The sequence below is a fragment of the Pinus tabuliformis genome, chromosome 3_2 (genome assembly GCF_031772625.1).
Source record: "Pinus tabuliformis cultivar Carrire ecotype Pingquan chromosome 3_2, CPIR1, whole genome shotgun sequence".
NCBI classification, from domain to species: Eukaryota; Viridiplantae; Streptophyta; class Pinopsida; order Pinales; family Pinaceae; genus Pinus; species Pinus tabuliformis.
Genome location: NC_142302.1, coordinates 818,269,533 through 818,284,606, shown reverse-complemented (window position 1 = coordinate 818,284,606; position 15,074 = coordinate 818,269,533). Strand labels below are relative to the sequence as shown.

The window sequence follows — 15,074 nt, the reverse complement described above, 5'->3', positions numbered from 1 at the left end:
GGGACAACACAAAAAGTTTGGAGGAAGATATGGGTATCTGTTGGAGACTATCAGAGTGGTATTTTCCTATCCAAGACAATATGTCATATACATTAGATGCAACATGGAAAAGTGAATTCCAATTAGTAAAATCTAAGGTTGTATATGCGACATCACAAGGGAAGAAAATTGGTTCTATCACTTTGGCCACTGTTGCCAGTGGCAGTGAAACTGCAGAGATAAAATATTTTCATCATCAAATTGAAATAGGAGATAGGATGATGTCTAAATATACCTAAAACATGTATGATAAAGGTGGAATAAAGGTTCTTGAGAAAAGCATCCCTCCCTCACCATTATAATCATTAAATATAATTGAAGAGTTTGGAACTTGGATTGGGGCTCCTATATCAAACTTACCAAACATTTACAGTAGGAGTTTACAAGAAAATTTATTGGGGTCTATTAGAGTTGAGTCTTAGAGAAGTTATAGTCCTATGTTTGTCTCATCAATTAGTCATCTACGTGGTAATGGAGTAGCTAAGATTCTTTTACCAACTTGTTTTAATGATATGCTTATTGTTGTTTATGATAATGAGCGAACAAGCATAATAGCTTATGCAATAAGCTCGCCTGAATATCAATCTTGCCTATATGACAAGGCACCTAATAGCGAGAAGAAAAAGGAAATAGACAGGGATAAAGAAAAGAAATGTGAAAACACTACAAGAAAAAAGGACATTGGTGAGGGGCGAAAAATGTCACCATAAGCTCATTGGTGACGGTCAAAAGAGCCTTCGTCACCAAAAACTGAACGTCACCAAAAGTGGCGTCGCCAAAAGTATAGGTGTTGTAGTGACATTCAAAGTCCGTCATCAATAATTATTTATAATGATGGATAGCGACCGTCACCATTTCATATGAGCAATGGTGATAGACCATAGCCTCCGTCACCAAAAACTGAACGTCACCAAAAGTGGTGTCGCCAAAAGTATAGGTGTTGTAGTGACATTCAAAGTCTGTCACCAATAATGATTTATAATGATGAATAGCGACCGTCACCATTTCATATGAGCAATGGTGATGGACCATAGCCTCAGTCACCAAAAACTGAACGTCACCAAAGGTGGCGCCGCCAAAAGTATAAGTGTTATGGTGACATTCAAGGTCCGTCATGAATATTGATTATAATGACGGATAATGACCGTCACCATTTAATGAACAACAAAAATTTATTGTGATGGACCTTTCATGGTCATCACTATTGGTGTATATATATGGTGACTTTCATTGACCTTTACCAAAAGCCGCATTGCCAAAAGTATAGGTGTTGTGGTGACATTCAAGGTCTGTCATGAATAATGACTATAATGACGGACAATGACTGTCACCATTTCATATCAACAACAATTATTTATGGTTACGGACCTTTGAGGGTCGTCACTATTGATGCATATATATGGTGGCATTTGTTGACCGTCACCATTTCATATTTTTGGTGAGGGTCGAAAAATGTCACCAAAGCTCATTAGTGATGGTCAAAAGAGCCTCTGTCAGCAAAAATTGATCATCGTCACTCCATATGGATGTCAGGGCACGATGGAATCGAACCACCAACCCCCTGCTTGTAAAGCAGGTGCTCTTCCATTGAGCTAGCACCCTTTAAAGAATTAGGTTTTTTAAAAATTAGGCCTTGAAACTTCATAAATTGTAAATTCTACAACTTTCAATAAATTAGAGTCTCGATAATATTTTACTAAATAATCAAAGCAGCATCAAAGTTGCAGGTCCTTACCTAATAATTATGGAAGTTATGAAAAGTGGGTGGAGGGAAAAATAGTTATGTATACGAGAATCAATATGTTCAGTTGAATATTGAATTAGAAGTGAAACATTTATAACCTGTAAATGACCTATAACTAGCAAATGCACCAAATATTGCAAAGGAAATGTCATAAGTGGATAGCATATGGAAGAAGAGCATTGATGAAAACATATGCAATATATTATAGGTTGAGTGAAAGAAAGATCTCAATGTTGTTGTTGTTTGGTGTTTAGATATTAGAATGATATCTAAAATTTTGTGCAAATGTAACACGGATCTTCGGAAACCATGAACAACACATGAGAAAATTATATATATATATATATATATATATATATATATATATATATATATATATATCTATATATATATATATATATATATATATATATATATATATATATATATATATCCCCTTTACATAAACCAACATGCAATTTGGAATTTCACAAGTCCGCACTCAAAACATGACAACAACTAACAAATAAAAAAAATTGACTTGGATAGAAAGCAATAGCTTCACCTTCATTCTTGAGCTGCTTCTATTTATTTGAGTTTGACTTGTGACATTCTTTATCTGACAAGGAATCAAAATCATCACTAATATTAAATTCATCCAACACGGATTTTGGATATCCCACTAACATCTGCGTTTTTGTTGCCATGTCTGCAAACCATGGAGTTTCATGTCGATAGTAGAATAAAGGTGTGCTTGCTGCTCAAGAAAACATTCCTTATTAACCATTGTTACCTGACAGAAACCAAAGAGACAACACAATATCAGTGTACACAAAATCCCCTACTGAAATATAATCATAACTTAGCTAAGAAGTCCAAAAGATGTTCTTAATTAATAAAATTTTGTATTTGGAAATATTGTTTCTTTAGATTTAAAAAAGACTATGTTGTACAACGCTTCTATCTATTTATCTAGGAAATTATATCATAGCATATGTCACACAGTAGCAATCTACAGTACCTAAAGTAAAAAGACAAATTTGCTCAAGAAAATAGATTTAGAAACGAGCTTTGAAAACTATAAGTTTGTCATCAAAGTTTTAATTAGTTTAACAACAAACTAGTTGGAGTTTGAAAATCAAAATCATTCATAGGAAATGAACAGGGCAATGGCCAAAGTCGCTATTCATAAGCTAGAGTCACTATTACCATTGCAGATAACTGAAATTTGGGTAGTGGTCTATGTTGAAAAATGTGCAACAAGAAATGCTAAATTTAGAATGTGCTAAAAATAGACTTTCTAAAAATAGCATGTCTAAAAATAGCAGTTTGGCCAGTGAGGTCATTGGCCACCTTGGGTGAGAGGTGAAACTGCTAAAAATAGAATCTTCTAAAAATAACATTTATGGGTCCCTTGTCTAACTATAGGAAGTAAAAACGAATTTGGTCTTAACAACAGTTTAAAATATTAACTAATTAATCTCCATGAGTTTATTAATTATGGAAAATTAAAATTGAAGTCTTTGTGAGATCATGTAATTATTTTCTCTCTTAATTTAGGAATTTATCCCTTGATTAAAGGAGATAAGGTTCAGTTCTATAATGAGAGGATCAGTTGACTTAGTTTTACTTAGTCAAGTCTAGTTAGATTAAATTAACAAGTTGTTAATGTGACAACTATTATTTCAGATAACTGAGCATTCCCTCATGGATAACTGATGCATGTCGGTTCAGACAGAGACCCAGTTGAGATCAGATGAGGGACAATGTACTATCAAATGCTTGGATATTTCTAATAAGTATTCCTTGCATGGAGAAGGATCTATTTCCAAGAGAAATATGTATTATAGGAGATTGGAGGACTTGTGGCCTATATATTGAGGCTGAGGTAGTCTATGATCTTCATCTTCTGATTACAGAGAGAGCAGGATAATTATTGAGCTGATTCTTTTTGTATGTTGTTGAGGATCTCCACTTGATTGATAATACATGGTTGGGGTTTTATGCTGGTGCTTTCCCCTGGATATATCTTGTGTTATGTGTGATTATTTATCTTGATCAGTTATGCATGTTTCTACTTGATGTTGCTCATGAATTCGATTATGCTTCCGCTTAATGTTTTGTAGAAGTAGAACAAGTATTATGCTTTAGGACATTGCATATATCGGTTTGTTCTACAGGTGAAATTTCTACATTGTATTGGAGCACATGTGATCAAGAAAGAATAATATACTAGCAGGAGAAATTCGAAATTTATTTTTCGGGATATAGATCTCAAGTTCTTATCACATCTATTTCATCGATGGTGTTCTATGGTTTGAGGCTTGAGCATGCCCTTGATGGCAGCTCAAACTATATAGCTTGGAAGGATCGCATGGAGGAAGTTCTGGAAGATAATGGCCTTAAGGATTTCATTGATCAATAAATTCCTAAGCCTATTGAAAACACTGAGCAGGTGGAATGGAGGAAGTGTGTGGCTAGAGCTAGGATAATTCTCTTGGACAGAGTGTGAGATCACATCGTCTCGAGCCTCCATGGGAAGGAGACTCTGCATGCAATGTGGAAAACATTGAAAGATTTATATCAGAATAGCAGTGATCAGAGGAAGCTGGCACTGAAGGAAAAACTTTGAAAGATCAAGTGTGAAAGGGATGAGATGATCTCTATGTATCTAACCAAGCTCATCACATGTAGGGATGAGCTTGCAAGTGTAGGGGTCGTGACATCGGATGAAGATATGGCGAGTCTAGCACTCCTTGGCCTTCCTAAGAGCTGGCATAGCTACTAGGACTCAGTGAATGGAAGGGTGAAACTGCTAGATTGGGAACGACTATGGTCGGATTTGATGCAGGAGGAGATTAGACGGAGCACCAGAGACAGTTCTTCATCCATGCATGATGAGGAGAACTGTGCCTTAGTGAGTAAGGTGAAGAAGGGGAAGGAGAAGGTTTCTCTTTCCAAATCTAATTCTTCTAATGATGGGAAGAAGGTTGACAATTTGAAAGTGTGATGCTTTCGTTGTCATGAGGTGGGCCATTATACTGCAAATTATCCACGGAGGAAATCCAAGAAGGGATCCAGGGAAGGATCTGAAGGTGAGGCACTTGCTTCACATTTTGAGTTGGATTTCACACTCTTCGCATGCATGGTTTAATCCATGGCGGGAAGTGGTTGGTTTCTTGACAGTGGAGCTTCTTTCCACATGACCGGCAACAAGAGTTTGTTCAGTACTTTGGAGGAGAAAGATCTCCAGATACTCATAGCGATGGGTAATGATGAGAAGTATAGTGTCTCAGGTGTAGGCATGGTTATTTTTCAGAGGGAGCATGGATCTCACCTTACCTTGACCGATGTTAAGTATGTACCAGGATTGAAGAGAAACTTGGTGTCGATCGCGATGCTGGAAGATAGAGGCTATGATGTAGTCTTCAGTAAGGGAAAGGTTTTCCTTAGACACATCATCACTAGACAGGTGAAGCAGATTGGTGCATGGGTCAAGAACCTGTATGCTGTTGAGGTTCAAGATGCATGCAAAGCCTTGAGCAGCAAGGCAACTGATGGAGACTTGGCGGTTGAGACGGAGGGTATATTACCTCTCAACATGCAGAGCCAGAAGAAGTCTCAAACGATTGTGGAGGAGCCACGATTGGTGCAGCAGCTTCAGGAGGTTGTGGGGCAGCCACAACAGGGGAAGCTAAGTGTGTTATGAAACCAGCTCAAGAAAAGATAGAAAAGATAGATCAATGCCTTAGAATTCAGCCTCTTCGAGGGGGCAACCTCCTTTGCATTACATAAATGAACAATTCTTGGATGATACAAATGACAAAACCTCCTTTCTATATATAGGAGTCTAAGGAGTCACAATATAATCCAGCCGACCTAACAATAATAATATAAAGCCACAAAAATAAAAATAGAGGGATTCTATGGGGCACAGAAATAACAATATGGGGGTAATAGGGGCAGAACAATATAAATAAGGGGTATAACTACAATAGTAATGGGGTAATCACTAGTATTATAGGGACCCAACAGAGTGGATATCGAGTAGAGACATCTAGTCATGCAGAGACCTCCTGTAGGGGGAAACTTTGAGCCAAGTGGGCTGAGGGGTCACATGCAGCCATACCTCTAGGTAGGAGGTGGGGTGATATAGAGTGATCGTCCCAAGGAGGAGGGGCAAGATCCTTGAGGTCCCTAACCTCTTAGATGAGACCTTGCTACAGGAGCCCCAATGTGGAGTAGCAAGAACTGACTGATTGGGTAGAGATAGATGCGGATGGAGTGATAGAGAGAGCGACAGTGCAGGGAATCCCAGGATAGCACATAGCTAGCAGGCTGTAGCAATGCGAGAGGCACCAGTGTTTTGCACAGTGCTAGGTGGCACAGAGAGGTGTGCAATGGTGCAAGATGCATGGAGATGCTGCAGTAGCACAGATGTCAGAGAGGGAGCACTTGTCAGCAACAGTAGAATTTCAGCATCAGAGTATGTTCCTAGCCCAACAGAGTGGTCAGTTGGGAGTGTTTTTGTTCCAAGTGTTGTTGGAGCAAGTGGACCAGGTAGATGTGTTGCATGAAAAACATTCTAGAGTTACAGGATCAGGTTCAAGAGGAAGCCTTTCTTGTTGAGAGGGAGTGTTGAAAAATGTGCAACAAGAAATGCTAAATTTAGAATGTGCTAAAAATAGACTTGCTAAAAATAGCATGTCTAAAAATAGCAGTTTGGCCAGTGAGGTCATTGGCCACCTTGGGTGAGAGGTGAAACTTCTAAAAATAGAATCTTATAAAAATAGCATTTCTGGGTCCCTTCCTATTTTTAGCAGTTCCTGGTCTAACTATAGGAAGTAAAAACGAATTTGGTCTTAACAGCAGTTTAAAATATTAATTAATTAATCTCCATGAGTTAATTAATTATGGGAAATTAAACTTGAAGTATTTGTGAGATCATGCAATTATTTTCTCTCTTGATTTAGGAATTTATCCCTTGATTAAAGGAGATAAGGTTCAATTCTATAATGAGAGGATCAATTGACTTAGTTTTACTTAGTCAAGTCGAGTTAGATTAATTTAACAAGTTGTTAAATTAATGAAATATTGTTTGTTAATGCTTGCATGCATGTGACAACTATTATTTCATATAACTAAGCATTCCCTCATGGATAACTGATGTATGCCAGTTCAGACAGAGACCCAATTGAGATCAGATGAGGGACAGTGTACTATCAGATGCTTGGATATTTCTAGTAAGTATTCCTTGCATGGAGAAGGATCTATTTCCAAGAGAAATGCGTATTATAAGAGATTGGAGGACTTGTGGCCTATATATTGAGGCCTAGGTAGTCTATGATCTTCATATTCTGATTACAGAGAGAGCGGGATAACTATTGAGCTGATTCTTTTTGTATGTTGTTGAGGATCTCCACTTGATTGATAATACATGGTTGGGGTTTTATGCTGGTGCTTTCCCCTGGATATATCTTGTGTTATGTGTGATTATTTCTCTTGATCAGTTATGCATGTTTCTACTTGATGTTGTTCATGAATTCGATTATGCTTCCGCTTAATGTTTTGTAGAAGTAGAACAAGTATTATGCTTTAGGACATTATATATATCGGTTTGTTCTACATGTGAAATTTCTATAGTCTAATAGTTAGAGCTTATTTGTCGAGAAGACTCATCAATACCATCATTCTTTTTCCATGGTCTGTTGTGTCTCTAGATCCAGATCAGATAGCTTTCCATTCTCAAGTTCTACCTTTCAAGTATTGATTTTTGGCTCACCCTTTAAAACACAATTCTACTAGATTTTATTTTGTTTTGTCAAGAGAATTGGCAAGACCTTCCCATCCTCTGTTTTACACCATCGATAATTATCCATCAATGATATAAAGAATAACAGATACGTAACAAAGAAATATGTGCTTATTGTATACCTGTGTTCTAGGACTCATCTAACCTTACTGTTGCAAAAAACTCACTGTGAAAAAATAACATCCGCGTGGAATTTACAAAACTTTTTTATATCAAGTTCCAAGTAAACTAATCAAAATATGAGCATCTTTTTAATCAATAAAATCTCCGACTTAAAATGAAAGTGGCCTAGAATTGAATGTTATATCAACCATGTCAAGTAACTAACATCAGGTGAGAAATACAAGCCATGCATATTGGATTAGTGAAAGAATTGATCTGATAAAGCTCAAAATCAAATAGATGACTTACAACTAAGAAACGCAAATAAATGATTTAAAACTAAGACATGAGGTTGCCCTTTCAACCCTACCGTTAAATAGCTCTTCTTTATGTCACAGACCATTAAACATTTTTTGGTACCTGGTGGAAGTGGTATTGTAACATTAACCTCTGATAGTTTGTGTCCATGACTACTTCTGAAGCTCTACTCCATTACGAACATTTAGGGCTAGATAAGATACATGCAAAAACCATCAACATGAAAATGAAATCTACATCCTTCTAAAAAATGGGAGGAAAAAAAAATCCACAAATTGAAACAGACTGTAGGATACCTCATTCCTGCAACATGATTATCTTGTCATGAACAATAAAAAAATAAATCACTAGAAATGTAATTTTTGCCACATTTTGACAATGAAATATTTTGCATATTCTATGAACAATTGATGAAAAAAAATCAGCTAGAGCTTGTAAACATCAGGATTATAGTAAAACATGAAATAACCACTCCAACACATATATAATCCTAAACATAAGTATCTATACATATAAGTATTTATTGAGGACATTGTATTTTGTGAAAATATGGAAGTCAAATCTTTGAAATAACACAATTTATGGTACCACTACCTTACGAAGTCCATTCAGGAATTTCTTCAAAGTTCAAAGTTCAAACAACTAACATGTAGCCTAAAAAAGCTCAGAATTGAAAAGGAGATAACCCAAAGATGTAGAGTATATATCTCACATTTATATATCCTAATTTCTAGACATTGAAATTACACTTTTTAGCATACTATTGTGAATTCAACCCAAAATGCTAGAAAAAATATTGATGGTTATTTTGCTAATATATAAGTTTTATACATGCATTTATTTAAATAGTTAGCTTGCAATCTCAAACATATATAAGGATGCATACAATACGTTGCATCTTTAGTGTTGGTGTGTGAACTTGAGACAACAAAGTCCAACATTTAACAGTTTTCCTACAATATGCATTAGCCGAATAGGTGAACAATAGTATTGTAGGTATGTGTTATGAATATATGTATTGCGGGCCAATAAGAGTATTGTTGGAACAATCACGTCCAACCCTTCCGAGTTTGCCTATAATTTGCACTGGTCTAATAGGTGAACAGTAGACTGTAGGTGTGCAATTTGCATCACTTAACTAAATCCAACACCTTCAACATAGAAATGTCAAAGAATATGTCCAAAACTGGTAGGTAATTTTCGAAATGAAAGAGTTGGCTTGATTGTTTCTAGAAAAGACTAGGTTCTTACATTGTTCAATGTAAATTCATGGCACTTTGCCAAGCTTAGATGGAAGAAAAAGGAACCAAGCTAGAAGGTTACTAAAATAATCCTTACTTAGCCAAGGTTTGTGGCTGATCTAAATATGTTAGATATACTTCCCAAAGCAATCACTTCCAAATCAAGCAACAATTTCCCACAACCACCCATATCAACATAGCAATTGTTGAACACAAGTTAGGGACAATTTGGCCAAAAAAAAAGAATTAGAAATGTGATTGACATCCTTAAATGTTTAAAAATTTGCAACTTGAAAAACAATTATTCCAGAGTAAATTTGAGAACACGATATAAATGGAACATGATTGGAATACAAAGATGCCTTGAGAATACGATATAAATGGATACAGATCCAAACACATAAACATGATTGAAATACAAAGTTTCCCAAAGGTTTGATGTATTCCTGCACTCTGATACAGTTTTTGATATGGACCTCTAGAAGGCACTAGCTTTATATGCTATGTAGACCCTGAAAGTTGTCATAGCCTTATCCTTGTCATACCATATTATTATGGCCTTACTGGTGTCTTCTCCTGTGATCAAAGACTCAATATCTGAGCATATCTTTCTCCTTACTTATTTAAGTAATTAAAAATAATAATGATAATTATAGAACTATTACCTGCACTGATAAAAGAATAACAATTGAAACACTAGTTCTAGGCTTCTAGCTCAGTAGTGACTAGACACAATTGGTTCACCATGAAGCCTCTACACCCACTGCATTACTATTAGATCTCTTACAACAAAAAAACAAGGAAATCATTACAATCTGATCCCTTACCGTTGAAGAATTGTTTCACAGAGGCTGCCTCCACAACACCAACACCACAATGCCAACAACATTGACCTCCACCCTATGTCGTTCCAGTTGTTGCTGTAACTATGACGTGTGCCCAAACTTCCTAACTTTTCAGCCAACCCAATTGGATAGGGTGGCCACACCCAATGTTGGTATTCTTGTATTATAAAAAGTATATACAATCCTCAGGAATTTGCATAATTCAATCATCCAAAAAAAATCGTATTTATTAGTTCCATTGTGCCTATCATATGGAAGTCAAATTATGAAGAATTCGTTACAATTGCAAAGCCTTATCAAGTGAATTTATGAATTTATATTGCGTAATGTTTCACTTGTTTTGATGAGTAGAAAGAAGATTTCTCCAAGGAAAAACACGTTGCGAGTGAGATATTTCAAGCTTACACAACAAAATTTTTTATTGTAGATTTTACTCATGTAGAAAAACCACCAATCTCAAAGGAATGTTCAATTCAGGTAAAAAGTACATATTTCTATTAACAGTTCAAGACATCAAAGCAAACAGGTAATATTTCTATTAACAAGTAAAAAAGGTACATACTTTTATTAATAGGTAAAACAAACAGGATTATAATGATGCCCAGATTGAAAATCAATATTTGTATTTTGTTTGCAGCTTCATTAATCTTCGACGAAGAAGTGATTTCTCCATTTTTTTTCCCAAGTTGCCAAGAAAGACAATAAGCATTTCTAATGTAGACTTCACTTATGGACTGCCATAACCAAACTCCTTTTCTTGGATCTGTAAGACCCTCCACATGAGGGGATCGACTTCATCATCCTTACCTAGAGTATGTTGTATCAAAGCTAAACAATCACAAGCCTCTCCTATAAAGAAAAGAAGTTTCAAGAATTAAGCTCGTAACCAAACAGAAAATGGACTTTTTAACCCAGAGTGTGGATCTCATGACATAGAATAGAAAAGACATATGTCAATTACCAAGAAGAAAAAACAACTCACCAACTACAGGACTTTGTTTACCAAAGGATGCTTCACATATCCTCAAAGATTCCTGAGCTAAATCCTCTGCTTCCCTATGCCTCCCTAGATGATATAAAGTTATTGCAAGACTCAACATAGGAAATGAAATCTCTGGAGCATTAGGAACCAAGCTAGCTAAAAGTATTCTTAAACTCCTAAGAATATATTTGGATTTCTCATTCTAGATAAAGCATAAGATGTTGCTAGGTTCTGAAGGTGCACTGCCAAAGAAGGATGATCTGTTCCAAGGGCTTCCTCCTTTATGAGTAAGTTCTGCTCCCACAGTAGTTGGGATTACTCTTCTCTGTAAACGAGTAGAAGATATTGAGAACATCATAAAGGAACAATAACATAAAATTGACTCATGCAATTTGACATTACTCGATAGCTTTCCTTTACCAACAATATCAAAGATCACCCCAAATATGATCAATTTGAAGGGTTGTGGAGAAAAATTGAGAGCAATTTGTCAATGCCCTTCCTCCTATGGATGCAAAATACCAAGGTGTTGATAGCGTTGCCACTGAGTCTATTTGGTTTGAACAGATTTTGACCAAGTCTAGTTTTCAATGTTGTGAACATTGGCATCAGGATAAAATCGGTAAGGGTTCGGAAAACAAAAAAATTATAAAAATCGGGAAAATATTGGTAAAAATTGGCAAAATTTGGAAAAATTAAGATACCATAAAAATATCTTTAAAAATCGGCAAACATCGGCAAACATCGGCTAGGCCAAAAAATCGTGATTTCGAGATAAAATCAAGATGTTATCGAGACATTCGCAACACTTGTTTTTAGCAAGAGAAACCTACTCTAATATGGGGCAGTAATCAAAGTGATCTCCATGTTGTTAGGCATCCAATAGAGCATCAACTTCCCAAACCTGTAGAATTCCATATGCATTACATTGAACAATTGATTAATGATAGGATTATTGATTTGTAGTATTGTCACACACTGAGATGCAGGTTGCTAACATCTTCACTAACCCTTGACAAAGTCTCATTATGTTCAACTTCATACCTTGCTTGGGGTGAAGGAAATTTTCCCTAAGGTGGGGGTAATCTCACTCCCCCTCTCTATTCTTTTTTATTATAAACACTTTGTACATGATACCTATCATGACCTTGTAGCTAAGACCCATTTTGAGATTTAACATATTTTCCCTATGTCCCTAAGTTGCACTTATGATGGGGCATTTGTGTACATACGTAATGTAGTTAAGTTTATTTAGATTATAGTTTCTAATCCTGTGAATATTTTACTTATCACTGATTGGTAGATGAACATGCCAACCACTTATATTTAATGCCATGCCCCTCTCATTGTATTATAAATACAGATGATCTCTTGTAAATAAACACAAGACATATATTCTTTCTATTAGTTCTGCATTTTCTGTTATTATTCTATTTTGTATGGATTGAAATATTATGATTTCCATTGTATCGCAACAGTGGAGATGATTTAGATTCATTTTATCATGATCTAGAGAGGTATGCTCCAAGAAATTAATTAATTTTTTCAAGTATCTTTCCATTTTCAATCCTTTTGAAACCTTGTGCTAAGACTAGAGAAAACCAAAAATATAATTGTTTGCAAATATTATAAAATTGGTAGTGCCAAGTTCTAACCTGTACCATTTAAGAGTTCGTTTACTACCATTTTGATTTCCCACCTAAAGCAGTCACTAAACATTGCAGTGAAAGTGAACTTGAGAAGTAGCTTTCTACTAGTATTCACACATGATTGCTAAGGAATACTAGAAGAGAGCTTCTTCTCAATGATGTTGTCAAAATATTGTTTGTACTTCTCAATGAGAAAATATTATAAGCCAAAATGGTGTTCAAAAAATAAATCTCTATGAAAATCCCATGCTTGTTTAGGGGTGCACACATATTTGTTGTCTTGTCACAGAGACACTTGGAAAACTGAATCCATTTACGTATTGTAAGGCCCGAATCAGCCTTAAAAACCTTTCCAAACCAACCATGGAATGTTAACTATGCATCCATAACCTTAGATCTATCCATGTTAACTTTGATGTTCAATGTCTAATCATTGTGCATAATTGACTTATTACAGCTTGGCAGGTGAACTACCCAACCACCTATATTTAACGTTGGGCTCCTCGTGGTCTATGTCATAGATACATGTGATCTCCTTGTAATTAAACTTATTTAACTCCATGCAGACAAGGAAGAACAACAACATAAGTCTTTCTGTCAGTTCTTCTTCTTCTATTGTTGTTTTTCCTTGCTTATATGGAGCTCAAGCTAACAAATCAACCTGGTCAACACTCTTTGTTTTAAATGTGGAGGCCACAGAACTCGGAAAAAATAACAGAGACTCAAAACCAATTTAAGGAACAATATTATCACTGTCTATAAAATCTGTTGTGTTTGGAATACAAAGCAAGACCCTCCATTCATAGCAAACTAGGAAGAGTCCTGCAATTAAGAATTCGGTTGGTAGATATACCAAGGATTTAATGTATTACCTAAGTGGACTTAAACCAAGTATGTACACTTTCACCCACTTAGAAAGTGGTAGAAACATTTCATCACAATTTTCTTCAAGAGCACAATCATTAGCTGGAGAATTCAACTCAAAAGAAGAAAAATCATATGAAGATCAAGATTCCAAGGGGCATGCTCATAAAATTGAACACTCCTAATGACTAACTGATGTGTATCTGGAACAAGAAATTTACAACCTTTAACATATTCTGGGTAGCCAACAAATATGCAAACCATACATTGTATGTACATTGCCTTGCATTTTTCTTTAGGGTTTTGGGCCCAACATTGCATGCAAAGACTCTGGGTTAGCTAATAAAGGGTGTCCATCCTCTCAAGGCTTGTTCTGGGGACACCCCCTGGATAGCTGTTGTGAGGCATGCAATTTTGAACATATTTGTCACAATTGATGGCTTCAGCCCAAAACTGCCAGAAAGGACCTCTGGAATGGATCATGCAATTTGTCATCTCCATCAAGATATGATTCTTCCTTTGCTGTGGATAGTAGGGAATAGTATGTTGTAGGGCATTTTCCTACCTTCATTAATCACATGAAGTCCACTCTCCATCAATAGTTCAACATGAAAGACTTGAGGCTCCTTCACTACTTTCTTGAGATACAGATCACTTGGTCTGCATCTAGGATAAGCATCTCGCAAACTCAAGTATACCTTGGATCTCTTGAGTATATTTCACATATTGGATTGCAAATCTACACCCACCCCCTTTTCATCAAGGGTCATGTTTTCAACCAAGTGTTTTCACTCCTTTGGTTGATGCTATGTGGTATCAACAACTCTTTTAGTTTGCATCTAGGATAGGCATATCACAGTTCAATTATGCCTTTGATCTCTTTAGCAGATTTCAAAGATTGGATTGCATATTTACACCCACACCCTTTTTGTTAGGGGTCAAGTTGTCAACCAAGTGTTTCCACTCCTTTGGTTGATGCTATGTTGTATCGGTAGCTCGTTGGAGGCATTTTGTACTTGACTCACAGTTGTCCAGATATCTCCTATGCAGTCGGTTGGTCTCCTAGTCATGAAGGAACCACAGGAGCTTCATTAGAAATCTGCATTCAATATTATTCTGATGGTAATGCAAATTTAGTGGGTTATACTGACTCTGATTAGGTTGGAAATCTTGATTACTACAAGTCCAACTCTGTCTATGTCATTCATCTTGGCTCTGGTCCTGGTTTTTGGTCTAGCAAAGAGCAAGCTGTCAATGCCCTTCCTCCTATGGATGAAAAATATAGAGATGTTGATAGTGCTGCCACTGAGTCTATTTGGATTGAACATATTTTGACCAAGTCTAGTTTTCAGCAAGAGAAACCTACTCTAATATGGGGCAATAATCAGAGTGTTATCCATGTTATTAGGCAACCAGTAGAGCATCAACTTCCCAAACCTATAGAAGTCCATATGCATTACATCTAACAATTTATTAATGGTAGGATTATTGATTTGCAG

The 15,074-nt window shown here is 36.1% G+C and overlaps 1 pseudogene; it reads left to right on the top strand.

The window, feature by feature from the left end:
* Window positions 1-281: 281 nt before the first annotated feature.
* Window positions 282-15,074, top strand: part of LOC149183159 (1-phosphatidylinositol-3-phosphate 5-kinase FAB1A-like) — a 131,680-nt pseudogene continuing 116,887 nt past the window's right edge.